The 17,944-nt window shown below is 37.8% G+C and overlaps 1 long non-coding RNA gene across 1 annotated transcript in view; it reads left to right on the forward strand.

Moving 5' to 3' along the window:
- The window catches only part of LOC108447932, a 61,128-nt gene that overhangs the window by 849 nt on the left and 42,335 nt on the right, over positions 1-17,944 (forward strand). The gene's annotated exons all lie outside the window — the stretch shown is intronic.

Here is a 17,944-nt window from a genome sequence, read left to right on the forward strand (position 1 = left end):
GCCGCCCCGGGCGGGGGGCGTAGTTGGCGAGGCGCCAGCGGCTGAAGCGGCACCGTCAGCAGCGGGTGGGGTCAGACGGGGGAGGTTCATGAAAGCTTTGCCACAAGCAAGGCACCCCCCCTTTTTCTTTTTATTTTTTTGTTTTAAATTTTGCTACAGCTGGGTATGGTTGGGTATGCTTTTTCTCCCTCCCCTCCCGCTGTGTCACTCCTGCTCCCCAGGGCGGGTTGGGTTGTCCTCTGGCTCTTCCCGCTGGCGTGAGATATCGGGGCAGCCTGCACGACAACAGATATCCAGTGTGAAAATTAGGAGATGACATTTTAATAAATGCTGCTGTCAGTCAGCAGCTCTCAGCCTGGCTGCCGTGCGCTCCCACTGCTGCCATTCTGCAGACAGTACAAGGCCCTGCTGAGGTCGTGGGGCAATACAGCCCCTCCATGCCTTCAAAGTTCATATTAAACATGGCTGTGTGGTTTCCAACACGACCTCCCACCCCGATTAAATGAAAATTTAAATTTCTGGGCAACATCCAAACCAATCAGTCCTTAAAGCAAACAGTTTTCTCCCCTATAGTCCTGTTCTAGCTCCTGCAAGGTTTGAATTCCAGTAATACAGAGCTTTTATGATTACAATTACACGCTGCACAAATTCTGATCAGAGGTATTGCTGGTCACAAACCACTTTTGACCACAGTAAACCAAAACACGGTTATAGCTTTTTACTGTATTTTCCATAGGTATAAGCTGTAAACCACATCCCTGCTAGCTTTTACACTCATAAATACTTTATATCCCTGTTGTCAAAATAAAACAAAAAATATCTACCCAAACCAAGGAAAATGTGAGAGATGTGCAGGATCTATGCCCAGCAAAATTGCAATGCAATGAAAACGGAACTGTTACTGGCTTAGAGATAATGGTATTCTCTCACATTTGGTGACATTCCATACTATCTGTGGGTGATCATCATGGTGCTTAAAATACTTCAAGGGAAGTTTGGTTCATTGACAGGGTGATATGAGTAGAACAAGCCAAAGGTGTACCTACAATGCAGTATTTTAAAATCTTTTTAATTTCCTTTACATTAACCGAAGAACTCTAAGGTAAGTCATGAGACAACTTGAATGAACTCTTTTACCTGTTTTCTATGGCCTTAGCAAGTTATAGCTCCTTTAATTGTGAGTGGAAATGAAAAAATAATGAATACACAATGTATGTAAGCACTTGTCTTTAGACATCTCCTAGGTGTTCCAAGCCACTGGTTAACTTGAACTTTTAGATTTTGTGAAGACATGGCAATGCTGGAGAGGAATCTGAGAGGGAATACTCCTTAACCTCTTGTCCACAAACTGAAGGAAAGGGTGGACATTGCACAAGTCATGCTTAGGTTGACTGTGACAGCTGAGGAGCAGAGGGGTGGGAAGCAATGGGACAGGGTAGAGATGGGATGGCAGCACAGAGAATTCTGAAGATTTCTTTACAAGATTTGCTGCAATTCGACTGGAACAATTCAGGTTTTAATGACTGGAACTAAAATAAGCCTTACCATTTTTCTGAGTACACAGGTATCTACAATCCACTTGCAGGTGTCTTTCTACTTGAATTGAGGCCAATTTGAGAATAATTTTATTTGCCAGGTAGGTGTCATGCAGCATTTTAGATAAAAGAAAAACCTCGTATTTTGATAGTCTAGAAGTGAGAATCAGGATGTGTTTAAGTCTTCAAAATAGAAATAAGTAGAAATGTGACAATATGTTTGTTTAATTTGGGCGTGCTCACTTGATCACTTGTGTTTGGAATGGCCCTATTTTGTGTGTGCATTTATTCCTAAGCTGCAGTCTGAAGGGCAGGGATAAAGTGAACCTATGCACATAATTGGAAATATTGAGTAGATCAATCTTGTTTGAGTACCTCTGTTAAAACCTAGGAATAATGTATTAATGCAATCCCACACTGTTTCATGGGAGGGCTGTCAGCCCTGCATGGTACACGTGGTGCCATCTGTACTACAAAGAAAGTATCAAGGCACTGAAAGAAGTGTTATGTCGCTCAGTAGTAGTGTTGTAGGGATAGGCACAACATCGTGAATGCTAAATTTATAGTGCTGCTTTCTAGACTCAATGCAATTGTTTCAGCAAGGTTGGACTTGATCCAAACTAGGAAAGAGGGAGGAAAGTAATGTTTTTAAGTAATTTCTGTATTAATGAGAAAAATGAGGCTTACCCAATTTAGTATGTTGGACGGAATAAATTAAAGGGCTTGTTTAGTTGCTTTTTTCCCCCCAAATCTGCAGAAGCACTTCAAGATCTTTGGTATCTTGGTGACACCAGCTAGAGGATTTCAGTCCAGATTTTAGTGAACATAGCACAAAATTCAACACAGTTGGAATTGAAGTGATCACTGACAGGTTTTGGTGCAGATTTGGAAAGGAAGGCCACAGTTTAAAGCAAGTGGCTTTGGAGAATGGACTGTTCTCTTGATCAATCACCAGTTACCTTTAGGGGGACTCTTTTCAAGTAAAGGTCACTGTTGCAGCCTGCAGTGTCACTCCTTTGGGAAAATAAGACAGTCTGTCTCCAATATTGAAGGCACACATTTAAAAAAAAGATCTTAGAATTGTTTTCAAGAAAGACTTTATTCTTAATTATTATTATTATTAATCATCATCATCATCATCGTGTTTAACTGATCCCAGAGTTACTCTTAGATGTGTCCTTCTATGTACACAAGAAAGGAAACTTGTTATAGACTGAATTTACAGGTAAGAGTTGAAGGATAGTTTCACTGAGCCTTTTGGCTTATGTAGAACTGCTACTGGTCTGTTTCCCACATCCCACTTTTCTCAGATATGCAAGGCCCTTCAAAATCCCCTTCGGCAAGAATAGACTTTCTACTTTCTACTCTGCATTACATATACTTCTGCAGAATACCAAGCTGTATTTCCCTGCTCCAAGTCCAGGAAAATGTTAAATCCAAAGCAGGTGTGACCATTTCAAGAGACATATTATTTAATTTAGTGTGAAGCAGAGAAATAAAATGCATGATGCTGGCCATATTACAGATATTATAAAAGTCACTAAATACCTGAATATGAAGAGAAGAAAAATATTTTGTTGTTCTAACAGGTTGAGAGCAAGTGTAAATTGGAAATAAGTTGATGGATTTGTACATGTCTTCTGGTCCAGGAGGTTACGAACCATTAAGAAACAGCACATTTCTCTATTAATTTCAGATTCTAAGTGAATTTCACCAGTATTAGTTTTCTCTCTGTTGTTAAGATGGAAGATTAATTTAATAAATAATGGATTATGTTCTGCCTTTTCAATTTTAAATATACTTTGAAAGATTATATGATTCTAATCAATTTTATTAGAGAAATGATTCATTTATTGATAAATAGCTAATTAGTAATGCAGCACCAGTAGATGGTGCTCAAGAATATGTAGCATAGCTGGGGGCATAAGTGAATAAAAAGTTCTATTTTGAAATTGAAAAATTTCAGCAAAAATACTAATTTACTTCTGGGAAGTTGATTTTTTCATCAATAATGGCACCTTCCAAATGCAATCAAACCTTTGGTTGGTTGACAGTTTTCAAGTTGAAAAGTCAGTGATTTTTTTGCTTGTTTGTTCTCGTTCTTTGTATGACTTCTTCAGCAAAGGTTTTAACAAGTAATTTTAAATTCTACTACTAGCTTTAAGTATTTTGACGTTGTCATTCAATCCAATAAATTCAATAATTGGGCTAGAAGCAGTGAAATTCATGCAATAGGTGACACTAAGAGTATGGGCAGAAGGGGTCTGAATCGCATGTAAGGCCTGTACAGCATCCTGCCACTGATGGTGGCTCTTCAAGACTCCTGAGGAAGGTGCAGAAAACTCAGAACACAACGCTTTTTGACAATCTGACTTAAAAAAATCTCACCTAGTCTCCAGTATGCAGAGATCTATTTAAGTCTCCAAATATGTTTAAGTTCCCCTGCAATACTTGTTTAGCTAGTTTAACTCCATACATTCTTGTTTTGCACGTAAGCACCTAATTGTTTTCAGTATTATATTTTTTTCTATCTCAACATTATCAAATGATGAGTCCCACAGCATAAATACTAAGTGAAAACTGATGTTCTGTTAAATTTGCTACCTTTTGATTATGTGTCTCTATATTCTTGTATTAAGGCAGGGAGAAGTGAGATTCTGGCTTACTTCTAGCAGTTATGTCACATATTTTTGCCATGCATCTATTTAATATCCTTTTAAGATATTCCAATCTGTTTCCACAAAACCCTGTTTCCATAATTCTTGTCACTTTTCTCTTAAACACCCCATAGTTTTCTGATACCTTTCTAAGATGTAGAAACAGCACTGCAGACAGCAGTTCAGATCAGGCTGCACCTCTCATTTTTATAACATTGTTTTTCTTTATCATCTCTTCTTGATTCATTTTATTATCTTCCTTCTTCTGAGAGCTGCTACACTGAACAGAGGTTTTCAGTTTGCTGTCCATGTCTGTTCTTTTTATCAGTCTCCTGTGAGAAACTTTCTCAAGCAAGTTTAAATGAATTGTGTGTATTGGTTCTCCTTTGACCACTTCAGTAGTTCACTGATGTTTTGAAAACGTTCTAGCAGATGAGTGAGGTATCATCTTCCTTTGCACAGATCTATCATCTCATGGTCTTGTGAGTGTTTTCTTATTTTTTTTTTAAATTTTCTAGGTACAGATGTAAGATTTATGAATCTTTGATTCCCTGAATCATTCTAAACTCCTTTTATGATATGTGTGAAACATTTGCTGTTCTCTAACCTTCCAGTAAAGGAGTTGTTTTTCAATTAGAGATTGCATAGCTCAACTACTTGTTCAGGATTTTCAGTCTTGATGGCTTTCTGCTTTTCAAATGATTGATTTGTTCCAGCACCTCTTCATCTGATAGTACCTAATTTTTATTACCCAAGAGTAGATATCTGTCTAACATCCTCTATTGTGAAGACTGATGCAAATAATTCTTCTGTGTTCCTAGACATGTCCTTCTCCTCCTTAATTGCTGTCTTTATTCTCTGAAATTCCCAGAAGACATAGTAACTCTTAAAACACTTTCTTGTTTTTGATATATGTAAGGGGGCTCTTTTAATTTGTTTTTATATTTTTAACTGTATGCTTTTATGAGTTACCTTTGCTATCCACTTTTTTCCTTTTTACCTCTTTGCCATTACAGTCTATAATCATTTCCCTCATTTCCTGAAAGCTGCCTTTTCAGATTATGACAATTCCCTGCTCAAGTAGCATCTCAAATCCTTTTCATTTCACTCCACTGGTTTGCAACTTACCTTTCTTGTTTATCTCCTCCCCTCCCCCATCTGTGCATTTATCAATGGAAATATTATTGGTTTTGGAAGGAACACAAATGCCACATTTCAGCTAACATGCATCCTATTGAAGGCCTCTGTCCAAAGGGTAGTGTTGTGGCATTTTTTATATATCTTATGTCTTGTTAGATGCATTTAACCTCATTATTTTATGACCACTTTACATATTAGTTTGGATATTCTTAATCCTTGACTTCTTTCTGCTTATTGTGATTGAAGTATAAAAATATGTCCAAACTGTTTTAATAAGAGTGTCCTGTTTATCAAGCTGAGCTCATTGATTTAAGGCTGTGTTAATGTCTTTCAAGGTGACATTCATTTCTCAGAATAGTTTTCTTTCTATTATGTGCTGTTTCAAGAACTAACTTCCTATAGTTCTGAGAAACTATATTTTTAATCTTTCCCGTTTACACATCTGTTTTGTTTCTAATTGGGTTGTATAAAATTTATTATTATCCTGTTTTGTTGCATAGTCTTGCTTTTTTTTTCTTTTTCTGTGCTGCACCCCTAGTATCTTAGTTTTGACTTGCATTTTTCGACATGTGTCCTTCTGTGCCCTGGGTTTCCATTCTCAAGTACAGCCCTCTTCACTTAGAGGATTTTTCACACTCTTTATTGAATCTTTTACGTACAAAGCAAAAGTCCTCACAGAACTGATTCATTCTGTTATTCTGGGGGAGTTTACAAAGCATTGTAGGTTCTTTAAAAATTATTTGTTTAAATATTTATCCAGTAATTTTCTTATGTTACTACACTTCCATTGTGACAATAACATAAAGCCTTCTTCTACTGGAAAGCCTTCTATTTCACTTATTTTGCTTTTAATTTGTAATTTTGCATAAACACTTGAAGTTCTTTATTTTTACCAGATGTCATTCTATGGCACATTTCCTGGATTTGTGCTTCTTTGGTTGCATTTTAAATGGATACTCAGAGGTATTTGTATACTTCTTCTACAAGTAGCACTTTCAGATGACTTGGTGTTCTTTGCCTCTGTTTATTAGGTGTTTGGAAAAAAATTCTAGCCTTTCAAACTATGAAATCAATATTTTCAATATGTTATGTCTTGCATATATAATTGCTGTCATTTGATAACAAACTTGTTGCTATTTCATGTATGCACATAGTCTGGTGGTGAGATTCTAACTGTTTGTACTGGTGTATGACTATAAAGTTCTGAGAAACTCACTGCAGTCCCTACATGTGGGCTGTATAATAAACTTCAAAAAATTAACTGGAGAATATTTATGCAAAGATGAAAATAAAAATAAGGCCACAGTTTTCATGTTAATTATCTAAATGCACTGAAATCCTCTTTATACTGGGAGGAGTACAAATATTTTAAAAATGCGCTTTCATCTCTGATGTTATTAATGTGCTCTAAAATATTGCCTAGTCATTAATCAAATTGAACTGTGATAAATACAGAAAAACCCACAAACCCTGTGTCATTTTGGCTTGTTCTACTAAAAGGAACAAAATTCAGTGTTAATACTGAATCCATCTTTAATGCCCTTCATTTTGCTTATATAGTCTAGAGAAGAGTGATTTTATGTACTTTGTGTGTCATTAACATCACTAATCACAAAGAGCAGTGTTAAAAGATGATGTCTTGTGTTGAGTTTTTTCTTGCATTAGTGAAAATGAAGGACTGATAAACCTGTCTGGAGTTTAACTTTCTGCTGTAAGAGTTTAGTGTTTCAAATGGTTGTAGTTTAACCCCAGCCGGCTGCTAAGCCCCACATAACCACTCACTCACTCCAGCCTCAGTCATGTTGGGGAAAGAATCAGAAGAGTAAAAGTGAGAAAGCCCATGGGTTGAGATAATGATGGCTTAATAGATAAAGCAAAGTCTGTGCGTGCAAGGAAAGCAAAACCAAGAATTCATTCACTACTTGCCATGGGCAGGCAGGTGTTCAGCCACATCCAGCAAAGCAGGGCTCCATTAGGTGTAATGGTTGTTTGGAAAGATAAATGCCGTCACTTCAAATGTTTCCCCTTTCTCCTACTTGCCCCAATGTTATTTACTGAGCACGATACCATATGGTATGGAATGTCCCTTTGGTCAGTTGGGGTCAGCTGTTCCAGAAGTGTCCCCTCAGCTCCTTGAGCACCCCCAGCCTCCTTTCTGATGGAGTGGGGTGAGGAGCAGAAAAGGCCTTTGCTGTGTGCAAGCACTGCCCATCAGTAATGAAAACATATCTGTGTTATCAGCACTGTTTAAAGCACAAATCCAAAACACAGCTGAACACTTTACTCCTAAGAAGAAAATTAATTCTACCCCAACCAGACCTAGCACAGAACTGCACAAATTATGCTGCTTGTTCCTTCAGTTGTGATCTGTTTTAAGATGTTGATCAAGATACCCATATAGAATTTTGTTTAAATAAGTTCTTAGTGGAAGACTTGGGTTCAAATTCCTTTTTTGAGCATTTGAAACGTGAATTTTTTCCTTCTTATAACTTTCTAAGCCAGCAAAAAGGATAGCAGCATTTCTTTAAGGCTAACAACAGTTTTTGTTATTCCTCTTAGGCCTCATACAGGAATACCCAGTCCACAGTGTTTATTCAGCACAAAACACGGAGAGAATTTTCTAAATTAGGATCCAGATCCAAGTGCCTCTTTAGTCTCTTACGTCTCTGGTTCTAGTGAGGGGAAGTGCAAAGGGTGTGGTGGCACCCTTACTGCTTTACTGCCGCTGACAAAGTATGGCCTGCCCATCTCTTTAAAATAAAATTTCCGTGAATTTGAAGGGAGGGGAGGGGAGGGTTCATAACTGTGTATCCTGAGCATCCGGAACTGGTAGTTTGAAATGAATTTTTGGGAGGTTTCAAGCAGATCCTTTGTAGCAGCATCCCCAGTTATCTGGGGCTTTAAGTTGCCCCTCACTAAGAATGATGTCTTCCTGAGGCATATAGCTCTTCCCAAGAAACTTAGTGTAGCAAAAAGGTGCATCCTAGCTCAGGCTTCCAAATTCCATGCTAAGGAACAGGAATTGAAGTCTCAGCATAGTCCTCCTCCCCTGCATGCTTGTTCGATCCAAACACATACATTTTTATAAAACGTAAATTAATATGATGAGTGTTTACTGATGGTGTTTTCTCAAATACCCAAGATTTCCATGGAAAGGCCATTCAAGGATTAGCTGAGTTAATCAGGAAGCTTCACCCTGGGTAGGAAAAAAGGACTTGTTATGAGACTGTGGTACTACAGGGTCAAGATTGTCAAGGAGAAACAGGCTGGGGACTGATCATTCACTATCTAGCAAAAGGAACAGCAGGCATCATAAAAGCTGGAAGGATTCATGCTCAAAACAGAAGAGGTGATTCTCATGCAACAAGTAACTGACCTTTGAAACTCCTTGCCAAAGGATGTTGTAGATGATAAAAAATAAATAAAATATAAATTTTCATGGACTCAGGGGCAAACCGGACAATCATATGAAAGAGAAATCCAGTGATGGTGGTGGTGAGGGGGTTGTCAGTAAGTGTGCAAAATTATCAATTACTTCAGGAATTCCCCCATGCTGAAAAAAATTAGAAGTTGGGAATGTATTAGGGGAGAATCTTGCTCCTCCTTCAGCATTTATAGTTGATTCTGAAACAGAATGGGGGGCTGGATAAAACTAATTTGGGCTAGTATGACTGTTTTCATCTTCACTCTTTTTGGATATTTTAATACTGACAGAGAGGTAGATTTTCAGAGGTGCAGATTGGTTGGTTGGAATTGGTTGAAACTTGGAATCAAGCTCTGAACATTATTGTTCAAAATGTCAGGACTTCTATTTCAGTTTTAAAACATTGGCTGAGTGCTCACATTTAAAGTGAGTGTTCACATTTAAAAATTTGAGGATATAGTCCAGATTCAGATCAAGCTGAGACCCAGGGAGGACATTCTTGAGGTCTTTTTTCTCTATCTAAACACCATTAGTTTTGTAAACACAGCATATCATTATCTGCAATTCCCCATGTCTTAAAGGAGGAAGAAGCTATGTCCTATTCTAAAATTGTCCAGTATCTAAAATTTGATTGAATGGGCAAGGCTTAGCTTAAGCAAAACAAATGTTTTCAAATCGGGAATAAATTACATACTTTATAGTTTTGGAAGAGAGTTCTTGGGAGAAGAAAAAAAATACGCTCTCTTGACCAAATCTCTTCCTTGGCTGCATGGTCAGCATCCAGAGTAAATTGTTTAATTGAAGCAGTTTGTTTAAAAGTTTATGTATATGTCAGACACACTTCTGACATCATATTGTAAAAAAATATTAAAATACCTGAAAAAGAGGAAACATCACACAGTAACAGCTGAAGGCATGAATGTCAAATGCTGCTTACTGACATGGCAAGGACTTCTCATATGACTGTCAGTATGGGGTTCGTGGCCCACAGTTCTGCAAGGAGATGCTGTGAAGCTCAACTGCTTGGGAATGATACATGTGAATGTATCATTCAAATTTTAAGAAATGCAGTTTTTTGGATGTGTTTAAATATGTGTTTCAGGTCATTGTATTAGTCTTCTGGCACGGAGTTTTAGAGAAATAGCTGAGTTTACTTAATATTCTAAAGAAATGTAAAACCTGAGTTAGAGAGTTGTATGTCGGCAGTAGCTCAGCTCATATCAATGGCCTTGTATCAGTGTAAAACATACGTGAGTATAGAATCATGCTCTCAATATGTACTCTGGGCTCAAGAAGAGTGAGAGGAGAGGAACACATTTATATTACCAAAGAGCAAAATATTCTGTGACAGTGTGGGGTATTACTGTTAGGAGATGCAGGTGGCTGTCATCATTCTGAAGAGACACATTTTGACTACACTATACAAAATATGAGAGATTTCAAGAAAAGTCGTTCCCAAATTATCAGGCACAAGAAAAGAGTATTTGGAGGGTGGGGTTTTATTGCTGTTTTTAAAGATGAATAACTATGGGTGAGTGAGTGGAAGGAAATTACAGAGATGTACTAATTTATATAGCTATCTACCACTGAATCAAAAAGGGCAAATAAATAAAGGGAATTAACCCCAACACAGTATAGAGCATCTACACCAAATGTATTAGACCTGCTGCTAAGAGCCATAGGTTTTTGTCTTTCATAAATTCTGGCAATGCTCTTGGTCCTCTCCTGCCAATAGTGTCTCATTGCACTGAAATATTTTCCCCCTCTATTTCTTCCTTTCTTTCTCTCTTTTGCCTTTCTCCCTTCCTGTATGCACACTTGAATCTATTATTTCACAGTTGTTAATCAGTGAATCCTGGACCTTTTATTGAAGTGATATAACTAAAGATTTCTGGTGAATGATTTATTGTTCTGTTCTTGATGAACATTGCTGACTGTTATCACAGTAAATGTAAGTAGTGTCACTGAAGTCGGCAGATCTATGCTGAATTAATCAGTATGGATTCTGGTCCTGAGAGTCATAATTGATAAAGTCGTTTATGTGCTTGAAACAAATCCTGAATGGATGGCTCAGTATAGGTTCCTTAAAACTGGCTTAACTGTACATTTCATTAATTTTAGAGGGTATGACCTTCACGCAGAGCAACTCAGCTTCAAAATATGTTTGGTCTTGGTAAAGGTATTTATAATGTGATTATTCATAAACTTTATTTTTGCTTATTAGTATTATATTTTTTAGATTTTATATTTTGTGTATTAAATACCAGGCTTTTAAAAATAAGTAGGTTACCTTGCAGAAAGAAAGCCAAAAAATGGAGATAGTTTCAAACACTATGCTAAGCTGTATGTTCAAATGTGACACAGGGTTAAAAAAATCTGTAGCCTGTTTTCTGTAAAATGCTTAGATATGAACACATTTCTATTTTATACCCATTTTAAATATGTGAGAGAAAGAGACTGAGAAATATTTAATGATGAAACTACTGAAACATGATATTCAAATATACTGACAAAAAGCTGTTATAATCTCTTTTCTTCCTGTCTTTTATATGCCTCCACTGGCTTCTTCTCTCTTTGTATATTTAATACAATACTTTCATCCCATTTACACAGCCTTGCCTAATTTTTTCTTATATAATTCTTGCACTCATTTTTCTCTCTCAACCATGTATTTCTATGTCTTTCTTCTCTTCTGTGCATTCAGTATTTCTTCTCTTGCTTCCCTTACTCCTGTGCTACTGGCTTCCTCTAAGCATCTACACTGTTAGAATATTTTCCATATTCTAATTTTACAATCTATTATTGCTCTTTGAATTAGATTAGAACAGTATTGTTTCAGCTATGTGAAAATACAGATAAAAGTTCAAGGATATTGTTTATTTAAACAGCAATTTTCTTAAGTTACCAAAAATATCTGACAGTGAAGAACAAGTCCTTCCTTGACTGTTCCTACAAGATGGAAGCATTTCTCAGTCCCTTTCTCCCCAGCATTCCTCAGAAGACTGGCCCATCAATGGAAGATGTGTTGTAATCCCTCTACCCAATTTTGGACAGACTGCACTGCTAAAATGTGGATAGATGGATGACATCTTAAATGTATATGTGTATATCTGGGCTGCTTATTCTCCTAGTGTGGTCAACAAACGGAAACAGGTGATTTTATAATGTTTTTCATTTAATCTTGCTGTGGATCCTAGAAGTAAGTTAGATAGTTGCTCTATTCCCTGTTCTGATATGTCTGAGGTTATGCGAGATAAACCTTATTCCTGCTATCTCTTATAGTGGGCTGGTAAAGTTAATTCTTTGTTTGACTTCCCAGTTTCTTTGGGTATCGCCTTCCCTGAATCTGTTTTTGTGTCTAATTTGAATGGAAGTCAGAACTTTTATAAAATTTCTCTTCTAGAGACCTGCCATTTGTAATAAGACATACTTGAGTTGTGCCTTTGAACCCATGGAGGAATGTCTCTGATGCAAGATCCAGTCCTTTCAGTCTGGGGCTGAGGACATATCCTCCCAACTCCTCGTAAGCAATCATAAGAATGTCCACATCTGTCTCCATGTCTTTTCCTTTTAGCAGCATAATTTTTCTGACCCTGTTTCCATCTTCACTTTCTACCCTGTATCTCTTGGGTTCTCAAGTGGCCCCACACCAAGTTGGACTAGGGCATCACTGCAGCAGTGGGGTCACACTCTCATGCCCTCCTGCGAGATGCTGTCTGCACGTCTGAGGGCAGGCTGTGTTCGGACTCCTCCTGCCCCCAGGAAGCAGATGGATGCAGGCAGGGGGTTGCATGCCAGCTTCATGCCTGGCAGAAATGCAGAGGAGTGCTGAGGCTCACGCAGGATCTCTGTGTTGCTGCAGTGCTTGCAGCTCCCCTCCTCCAGCACAGCAATTGTGCATGGCTGAAAACCACCAGCCTGTACGTAGCTGCCATCAGCCACAGGCTTGGAACAGCAAAGGGAATTCCAGTCTGTGCTCTGGGATCCTCCATGCCTGGAAACTGCCACTACAGTCCTGCTTGTAAATAACCAAAAATCAAAAGTGTGGATAACTTACCACTAATTACATGTTTGGGAGGAGGAGTTCTTATGATTTAAAGTGAATCTTGACAAACATTCCTGAATTCAGGAGGTATGTGGCACACTTAAAGTCAGGAATTCACATACCCATTCATATGAAGGGTTCTGATACCCACCGTACCAACTATTGCTGTAGAAAGACTTGCAGGAGTCAATGTTGGGGGGGGTTTTTATTGATATTCTGTTAAAAACAGAGATGATATTCTGGGTTCTCCTTCTCTCTGCTTGTCTTCGTTAATGCAGTGCTATTCTGCCTTTGTCTCCTTTCTTGAGTTACTGTCTTCCAACATGTCTTAACAAGTTTCTTTAAAGCTATGAACCCTTGGAGGCCAGGGACATGTCTTGTTAAAACTTAAGAAGTGGTATAGAAGCGATTTTTACCATGCTAGAACAAAATTTAAAAATAGACATGAGATATAATAAAACTCTGCACTCACATACATGGCCACAGCTGGAAATGTCCACTTGAGAGCAGAACAAGGGGCACAGTCAGCAAAGGTCTGGCTTGCTAACTATATATTTAATAATTAGTAATAATCTTCACAGTTTAAATGTAACTGATAGAACTTTGCTCTATGTTCATTTTTTTGTTTGTTTAAAAGGTTTGGTTTGTGATACAATAATGAGTACTTGTCTAAATTGCTTATTGATTAATTAACTCTTTATGATTCTGAATATACACATTTTCTTCAATCTGATCTTTATTATGCAAAACTCCATTGAGCAATTAATTTTAATGTAGTAACTGCTACTGAGAACTTAGAAATAAGGATGTAGGTGGCACGTCTTGTGAATTACCAACTGGCATTAATTATGAAGTTGAACTTTAGCACTAAAGTCCTACTACCTCTGTGGTTTTAATATAGAAACCATGTCTCTTATGAAAACATATTTTTTAAAATGTTCATATGGATTTTTCTTCCTGTTGTATTTCTGGACACAGGATGTTAGTTAGGAAACTTTAAAATTGTGGTTGGTGCAAAGAAAGAGGAATAGAGGCAAGTTTAATATATAAGAAATCTGAACTGTTTCTATAGGCTCAAAATGAAAAAAATTGTAAAGCTCAGTTATTAATCATATGCATTTTTTAAAAATAAAATTGCTAAGTCTTCTACTATTAGGGGAACCTTCCACCAGACCGAGTTACTCAGAGCCCCATTTAGCCTGGCCTTGAACTCTTCCAGGGATGGGGAGTCCACAACTTCTCTAGTAAACCAGTTCCAGTGCCTCACCACCCTCTGAGTAAAGAATTTCTTCCTAACATCTAATCTAAGCCTGCCCTCTTTCAGTTTAGAACCATTGCCCCTTGTCATGTCACTGTCTGCTGTATAAAAAGTCACTCTCCCTCCTTTTTAAGCCCCCTTAGGTACTGGAAAGCCGTAATAAGGTCTTCCCAAGCCTTTTCTACTCCGTGCTGAATAACCCCAACTCTCTCAGCCTTTCCTTATAGGAAAGGTGTTCCAGTCCTGTAATCAACTTAATGTCTCTCCTCTGGAGTCGTTCCAACAGATCAACTACTTTCTTTTTCATTTTAAGGAAAGCATTTTCCCCATTTGTATGTTAACTTATTGTTCTGTAAGTTAAAACACTTGCTCACTTGCTTTTTATTCCAGCTGATTGGTAATAAGGTAAAAATAAATGTAAAATCTGAGAGTTTGGAATAAAGAGATGACTGTGAAACATACACAGTTTTTATGTTTCCTGACAAGTCAGATGGAGAAATAAGTGAAGAGGGAAACGGGCATGATTGCCTGAAATGAGAAGGGACATAAAGTAGTTCAAAAATATTTCACCTAAGCAGGTGTGTCAGAATTATTTTTCTCTCAACAGCATTTTGTCATTGAGAACATTGCACATTTAGCCCATGACACAAAATTCTAAGTATTGTCCTTCACTGTTTGACTTCACAGTTGCTGCTTGACGAAGCTATAGCAATGGACAAACAAATTGTTGACCATTGGATTAATTGAGTTCCTGTAGTGAAAGACATACAAGGAAAAACACCACAGGTGTCTTTAGTCAGAAATAAAAGTAAAGGAAATTGTTGTAGTGTATTTTATAGTAACAGTTTGTAATGCACTGATGAACACACAAACATTTTTAAAGAACTGAGTATAGTTACGTACAATTAAATTATCTGGAAAGCACTGGATTAGCAGTCTTGGCAACTACTAAATATTTACCCTACTCTGATCACAGCGATGTTTGACTTCTTAAGTATTCCGTGCAGCTGCAGATGCCCTGTCTTATTACAGTGTTCCTCTCTTTAGCATTTTCAAATGCAGTGCCAAAGATACCTGTGTAGGGCCTATGTACAGGAAAAAGAGGACCTTTCAGAAAACTCTGCAGCGCCAGGATTTTGGCTATTGGCCCCTCTTTCCCGGCCCTTTGATTTCAAAGAATCAACCAGGCCATCCTCCAGGACAATAGCCAGGTTCTTGTTCCAGACTTTTCCACCCTGGATGTTTCCATTGTTTATGTTTCTATAGCATGGAGGAAAAAAATGAAATATTCTTGGCTTTTCCTCAGCTTTATGTGTCTTCCATGTAAGATGACTCTAAGGAATGGGAATTGACAGGAATTGTCTTTGGACTGAAGAGTATCACAGTTAGTCTGCAACCCCCTGTATTGGTTAGTCAGTAGGTAACCTAGATGGATGTGGATTGCATTCTGCCTCAGGTACACATCCCAGATATGCACTTTTACAGATTTGTCTTGGACCAATGTCAAAGTGAAGTCCTGGGAGACCCAGCCTCATAACGGGTGAAGAGCCAAGCTACAGGACGCACTGTGAAGTAAAAACCACAAATGTAGGAAAAGAACTTTAAGCATAGGGGAAGGACTTTTATTGTTTGCTTGTGCTTTTTTCCTTAAAGAAAGTAGGCAGCCCTGTGAAGTTTTCTTTTTGTGTAAAAACCTGAATGGACAAATCTTGTTTTGATTTGCAGCATTACCTTGAGGAGGAGATTAGTTTTGACGTCCTTTGGTTGATTCTCTATAAGCTTAGGGCCATATAATAGTTCTACAAATTAATTCAAAGGGTTTCTAGCAAGAAACCTGTCTCTTGATTATGTTGACTTTCTTCCAATCTTCATCTTCCCTGGTGACTTAGCAGTCCATGCTTGCTCCAGAGCTGAAGCTGGGTGAGTCGGTGGAGTCCTCTGAATGATGCCATGAGCAGCTGCTGTGAAGAGCCACAGGGCACTGAGCACTAGATCCCAGGAGCTCTTTGTCAGTTCTTTGGCCATGAGCTCCATGAGTCACAGTGAAGGTATTTCACTGTGCTATATTTCAAATCCCTTGGGCGAAAAAAAAAAGTAGTGTCCTAAACTGACACCATCAAGGAATGCCTTCATTTAAATCCTTTGCTTCCTACATATCTAGAACCATATGTGCACACTCACTTCATTCACATGACCAGTCCAGAAAAGGACTTTCTGCTTCATCATTCTTTCCTCTGCATGGTCTGTGGTGTGTCTCTGGGTATCTGTAAATTGAGCAGATTTCTAGTCTTTATTCAAAAGAGACAGTGATGAAGGTAACCACAAGACATTTTGGTGTGTCTTAGTCAGGAAAGGTGGGAGAGTGGAGGCTGAGCTACTGTGTTCAAGAGTTCAGGTGAGATGAATTTGCAGTCTGTAGATAGAGCATATCTTCATTTTCAGATGTCAACACCAACAGGCCTTTGGAGGACAGTGGGAAGGGAGAGGCAAAACTCACCAGCCCAGGTATCTTCCTCTGTTTCCAAATGGCTTCAAAGATTCTGGTACAAAATTAAATAGTGTCTCCCATGCAGTGATACAGGGTAGATCTGTCAGATATATCCCAAAGCGGGTTTTTACAGGCATGCTGTGAGAGCTTATGGGAGAGGTATAATGTCTGAAGACTCCTTGTATTCTGTGCTGTAGATGTGCCTGGGATATGCTGGTGTGATCATGGAGGCCTGAATAGAACACACCTTATGGGGTTGAGTTTTGGAGATGGTTAAAGCATACTATCACATAGTCACAGATAATCCAGGTAATGTGCTGTTCTGTATAAAACCCTCTGTAATCATAGTGATTGTACAGGTATAGGGATAAAACACAATGGACTAGGTTGCTTGAGTAAGGAATGTATGCACACTATTTCTCTGAGAGAGTTGCCATTCAGTTAGAATTAAGTGTTCTTTTTCCTTATTTTTGCAGTATTTGGCACATCTCTACCACTGCCAACATTAAATATCACTTTGTTCTCTCTTTCATTTGGTGTTATGATCATCTGTTTCATAGGAGTGAGGGATGGGGAGTGAAAGCAATTTACCGAAGTTTAATTTCATGAGGGAGAAAACATCCAGACACTGTGAATGAAGCAAAATGAAACATTATTTTATCCCTCCCTCTTTTCATTGTAACTGTTTATTTTTAAATAGTTTTTCCTTCTTTCCATTTTACTCTTCTGTCATGTAATGTATTTATGATGCTGCATTGAATAATCATACCTTTTTCTGCTATAGATTTGAAGTGTTTCAAAAGATGTCCCAGTAACTACATTCCATAGACACAAAGATGTTAAATTACTTTGCCAAGTTAACTAAGGAGAGAACAATAATAAAAATGAGAACAGAGAACCTTTTTCTTACTCTACACTTCAATGACAACCTGTTGTGCTTTTAATGCAGAACCATGACAATGGATGCAGAAAAGCTGGGATGTGTTCACAGCTGACATTCAAGAAAATTAAAATTATCTGTAATAGAAAGGGAATGAATACCCTGACCATTTATACACATTAAATTTTATTTGTGGGAGTAATTTCTCACAACTCAATAAAGTTATTCATTTGGTATATAAAGTTAAGCATAGATTTAAGTGCCTTTAGGATGCAAATATTGTGGGTAATATCATGTAGCGGGTTGAGTTCGAAACCGGGCGGAAACACCAATTAAATGTAGTGGTTTTGGTTCAAAATATTCATTATTTACTTATTTTCCTTCGGTGAGATAAGAATTAGGAGAAAAACAAAGCAGGCACAAACCTTAAACAGTTGCAGTACAATGAAAGAGCTTTATTACTAATAGAATTAAAAGTAAAGAGAAAATAACAAAACAAAATTAAAGCAAATCGCCC

This window comes from Corvus brachyrhynchos, unplaced genomic scaffold (genome assembly GCF_000691975.1).
Source record: "Corvus brachyrhynchos isolate BGI_N302 unplaced genomic scaffold, ASM69197v1 scaffold136, whole genome shotgun sequence".
Classification (NCBI taxonomy): domain Eukaryota; kingdom Metazoa; phylum Chordata; class Aves; order Passeriformes; family Corvidae; genus Corvus; species Corvus brachyrhynchos.